Genomic DNA, 5,837 nt, shown 5'->3' on the forward strand with positions numbered 1-5,837 from the left:
CTTCCCAAGTTCTCTTTACCACACCTGGCGTCCTCCTTGCCTTCAAGGGAAGCTGGTCCCACTGGTCCGCACTGTGGGTTTGGGGTGAGGCAGCTCTGTTGGGGATTGAGATCTTTTGCCTTCTTTCTGCTTAGAGTACTTAGAGCATTGCTGTCCAACAGAGCTTTCTTCAGTTATGAGGATGTGCTGTATCTATGCTGTCCAACATAGAAGCCACTATCCACATGTGGCTATTTAGAACTTAAAATGTGGCTAGTGTGCCTGAGGAAGGGAATTTTAACTTTTAGCTAATTTAAGCCTAGACGCCGCCATATTTCTGATTGGCCTTGCAGAGGGGCCAGTTCACTTGGTCAGGTTTCTTGGCCCGCCTTTGGCTCTAAGGAAGTACCCTGCCATTTGAAGCTGCCTAGACCCCTCAATATAAGTAATTTAATGACTTGCCACCTTCCAATTAAGATGGTAACAAGTGTTTTTGTGTGCTTAAAAGGCACTGAGGTCTCAGTTTGAGAAATGTTTTCACTGAAATGCTCACATCTAAGGTCTTTAACCAGGGAGAGGTGTTAGCTTCCCTATGAAAAGAATTCAGCACTTTCTTATGAGAACACTATACAGTTTTGGAGGCCCTGAGTGAGGAAGAAGGGATGGTACTTTTCCTGAAAAGGGGAAACTTGTGCCTGAGGCAGGTGGGGTATCTCTGGATGAGGGGGTCACACTCAGACCCCTGTGCCTCGGATGAATGGGTACTCAGTCTCATGTGCTGCTCCATCTCCATACACAACTGCCTGCTTCCCAGAGAGAGAGAGAGCTATGTGGTTCACAGCACCCTGCAATCTTCCCCTGGCTCCAGTGTAGCTGTTGCTTTTGAATAATTAGGGCACTGGCCACCCATAGAAGGAGAAGTCCTATTCATGTCTGGACTGTGGGCAGCTCTTTGCCTTCCCCACACCGTTAGACGCAGGTAGGTCCACTCTGGTTACCGTTCCCATGTTTATGGTCATGTGGCATCCACTTTTCCCAGAGGGCTCACCTGGGCTAGCACCAGCTGCTCCACGCAGGACACACCTGTGCCCTATGACCGCCACTTCCACCCGAGCAGGTCCTCTGTATCCACAAGTGCAGACGTACTTGCACAGACTGTGGGTGCCGCTTTGCATACGCCCATTCCCCCCCACCCCCCCAGCCAACATGGGCTCGTGCATTGGGTAAGCACCGCCATTACTGCCTACAAAGTGCTTGCCAGGAAGACGTGCTCTGGAACCAGCTCACCCACACGGGAAAGAAGCCCTGCTGGTGTTGTGACTGGGGGCGGTGCTTCTGCCAGAGGCTTCCTTGGGCATTTACAGCCAGGCGCACACACAGGCAAGAAGCGTTCTCCCTGCAGTTGGCATCTGCTTCTACTCCTCCCTCCTGCTCAGCCAAGGGCGCATCCACTCTGCTGAGAGGCCTTTTCCCTGCACTGAGAGTGGGGAAAGATTCAAGAGAAAGTATGCCCTGAAAGCCAACCAGTGGATCCATCAGACAAACAGGAAGAGGCAAAGGTGTGGGAGAGCTGGGTAGTCCCTGTGTCAGGCTCCATCCCTGGGGATCAGGCCCACCCAGTTCAAATCCACTATTTCTCAGACAGATTCCAGGAGTATGGGGGACCTGGGTCACATGCTGTGAAGGCTTATGATGGAAGATATCTCTTTTCATCCGAGTGTTGGCCATGCAGGGTGAGCAGAGGCATGAGAGGGGGAAAAAAAGGGGGAGATGTACTAAGTGATAAGGTGTGTGCCTGCCTTGAAGTCCCCCTTCAGAGAGCAGGATATAGAATTAATCAGGAAGGTGCCTGTGAATTACTTTACTTAGAAAGGACAGGTTGGGGACTTCCCTGGTGGCGCACTGGTTAAGAATCCGCCTGCCAATGCAGGGGACACGGGTTCTAGTCCTGGTCCAGGAAGATCCCACATGCTGCCAAGCAACTAAGCCTGTGCGCCACAACTAAGCCTGCACTCTAGAGCCCACAAGCCACAACTACTGAGCCTGCGTGCTGCAACTACTGAAGCCCGCGAGCCTAGAGCCCGTGCTCCGCACCAAGAGAAGCCACCACAGTGAGAAGCCTGCGCACAACGAAGAGTAGCCCCCACTCGCTGCAACTAGAGAAAGCCCGTGCAGCAACGAAGACCCAACACAGCCAAAAATAAAATAAATAATTAAAATAAAAAAAAAAGTGGGGGCTTCCCTGGTGGCGCAGTGGTTGAGAGTCCGCCTGCCAATGCAGGGGACGCGGGTTCATGTCCCGGTCCGGGAGGATCCCACATGCCATGGAGCGGCTGGGCCCGTAGGCCTGCGCATCTGGAGCCTGTGCTCCGCAACCGGAGAGGCCGCAGCGGTGAGAGGCCTGAGAGGCCCGCGTACCGCAAAAAAAAAAAAAAAAAAAAAGGACAGGTTGGAACTAGCCTACATGAATCTGTTAAGTCCTTCAGGACTCATTACCCTCTCCCAGGATTAAGTACACTGCTTGCTCAAGTCTGGGTTTATGGTGCAATGACATCTTAGGCAAAGGTGAGGTTTGTCAGTCTATAAGGTGAAGTCCATGTGTACTAACTATAATCGGAAGTTGTACTTTCAGGCATTGCCTCTCACTGAGCATGAAACAAGGAGAAATTAACTCGAAGACTTTCAAAACCCAATTTAGAGCTGCCAGTGCAACACAGGGGACATTCCAGGTTCAAATCTCATCCCTGCCTTTACTAACAGGTTCTGGGCAAGCTGCTCAACCTTCTGAAATGTCCTCATAATGACTCTGGAAGGATAATCATCCTCATAGGGACTCTGAAGATGAGTTTCAACTGAGATCATTTATATCAATTTCAACCATGCCATTTTAAAAAATAAACTTATATTTTTATTTTTGGCTGCATTGGGTCTTCGTTGCTGTGTGTGGGCTTTCTCTAGTTGTGGCAAGCGGGGGCTACTCTTTGTTGCGGTCTGTGGGCTTCTCATTGCGGTGGCTTCTCTTGTTGCGGAGCACGGGCTCTAGGTGCACAGGCTTCAGTAGTTGTGGCACGCGGGCCCAGTAGTTGTGGCTCGCGGGCTCTAGAGCACAGGCTCAGTAGTTGTGGTGCACGAGCTTAGTTGCTCTGCAGCATGTGGGATCTTCCCGGACCAGGGCTCGAATCCGTGTCCCCTGCATTGGCAGCTGGATTCTTAACCACTGCACCACCAGGGAAGTACCTCAACCATGCCATTTTAAGTCTTCTGTCACTTATAGACATTGTTTTACTCTGATGCTTTTATAAAATGAAGATCTTCAAGGAGATTCATAAAAAGGACTTTTTGACAAATAAGACTTTTGATGACTTTTAGATCTTACCACTGAACTGGATAAAAAATTACAAAACTCTAACAGGAAACCTGATGGCTTCTTCCAGATTAACAGGAATTAATTACATGGGACTGAATGAACTGATAAATATGATTTATAATTTTATGACTTTTTGTCTAAAATATTACTGGCTTTTTTTTTTTTTTTTTTTTTTTTTGCGGTATGCGGGCCTCTCACTGCTGTGGCCTCCCCCGTTGCGGAGCACAGGCTCCGGACGCACAGGCTCCGGACGCGCAGGCCCAGCGGCCATGGCTCACGGGCCCAGCCGCTCCGCGGCATATGGGATCCTCCCAGACCGGGGCACGAACCCGTATCCCCTGCATCGGCAGGCGGACTCTCAACCACTTGCGCCACCAGGGAGGCCCTACTGGCTGGCTTTTAATCTCTGTTTTCCAGAAAACCTTTCCTCTTATGCTATGACCTACAACAAGTTGATAAAGTATACCTCTGTATTGTAAATGAAGATGAAACATTGCTCTTTTTCTCTCTGCCTGATCCCTCCAGGATTTGGCTTCCCTAGCTAGCTCCCCTCTGGACTTGATGGCTTCTTGTGACCAGGTTACAACTAGTTATACTAGTCGTTGAAATTTGTTCTCTTTTTGTTGTTCTCAAATTGCTTATGCTTTGTGTCTCTCTCTGCTGTACTATGACCTTATTAATGTTACTAGCTATATTACTTATATCCTGTCTATTTTATAAGATTGTTACCTCTTGCATTACCTAATGTATCATCAGGCCTCCAACAAAATTAATGATGGCTAAATGTCTTGAGGCAATTGATCATATATATAACTCTATGTAAAATAATTTTAACAGTGAGACTCTAGATATGGAGAAGCAACAAGGGAAAACATTTCCTGGATTATAGGAATAGACTAGTAAAACACACGATCCAGAGAATTTTAGGTTATTAACAGAGCCTAATCCAAAAATAATACATTGGGGGACCTCCCTGGTGGCACAGTGGTTAAGACTCTGTGTTCCCAATGCAGGGAGCCTGGGTTCAACCCCTGGTCAGGGAACTAAGATCCCACATGCATGCCGCAACTAAGAGTTCGCATGCCACAACTAAGGAGCCGGTGAGCCGCAACTAAGGAGCACATCTGCCCCAACTGGCACAACCAAATAAAATTTTTTAAAATTAAAAAAAAAATAAACAGAAACAGCACATTGGGTGGCTGATCAATGAAATCTTCCTCTGACCTAGGAATGAGAATTCCATGACAAATTGACCATGAAATGCCTCCCAAACCTTGGTCGAATTTATGACCAAGAGGGGCCCCTGTGTGGGAGCTCCCTGGTGGCCTAGTGGTTAGGATTCCGGGCTTTCACTGCCATGGCTTGGGTTCAGTCCTTGGTCAGGGAACTGAGATCACACAAGCCGCTGGGCGTGGCCAAAAAAAAAAAAAAAAAAATAGAGGGGGCCCTGTGGAAAGGGAACCTTGCCTGACATTTGGTAAACAACAAATGCTGCCGGCCATCAAGTTATCAGCCACTGCAGCCACCAGGCCCTCCTACTCCCTACCAAGGTGTGCCTTGAGGGAAATTCAAGATGGAAAAATTCAGGAAACATTCTGTGCTCTGGATACTGGCTAGATAGTTAAGTTGCATATATAAAGAACAATTTCAACAAGCCCAGACTCTTGCATCTTCCCATATATAGAAAAGCCCTAAAATCATTAATTTGAAATGTCTGTTTTTTTGTAATTAGCAATAATGTTTTGATGTTCAAATATATATATATATATATATATATATTTTTTTTTTTTTCCAGCAAAAACTGCTATATATCCTGGCTCCTCCCTTACCTCTTTGGAGCAGTTCCTCAGAGCTGAGAGGATAGTCCTCAGTAAGGTCCTGGAATAAAACTCAACTCGCAACTTTTAGGTTGTACGTTTTCTTCCGTTGGACAAAATGTTTGTTCTTCTCCTTACTAGCAAGTACCCTCTGAGATTTTCCTCATCAGTAGAACCAGGATGATAATCATCATTTCACACATGGTAGCAAAAAATAAATACGTTGAACGTGTAATATGTTGGGCATGGTACCTGCGCACAGGAAACGCTAACGTTAATTCCCTTCCCCAAAGTGCAAGGAGGGAGTTACCCACTATCGCAAGCGAAGGCTCCTCTGAGAAAGCCAGGAAAGGAGACCCAGGGATATTCCAGCCCCGGGTTGGCCAGAGTGGCTCCGTCGCTCAAATCCTTCCCTCCCTCGGCTAGGCTGCGCCTCCAAGAAACAGAGGATCATTACTCATCCCAGGCGGGGTCGTCCCTTCCCGCCTCCAGACTCCCGGGCAGTCACCCGACACCGAGGGTCCAGTTTTCTGCCCTTACGCTTCCGTTGGCTTCGTTCAAACAGGCCGCTTTTGGCAACACCCAATCAGAATACTCGATCTTAGGCCACCGCCCAATGACCGCGTGGAATAGGGGGGAAAAGGGCGTGAAGCCCAATCGCAGCGCCATCACAC

The sequence above is a fragment of the Mesoplodon densirostris genome, chromosome 16, assembly GCF_025265405.1.
Source record: "Mesoplodon densirostris isolate mMesDen1 chromosome 16, mMesDen1 primary haplotype, whole genome shotgun sequence".
NCBI lineage: Eukaryota > Metazoa > Chordata > Mammalia > Artiodactyla > Ziphiidae > Mesoplodon > Mesoplodon densirostris.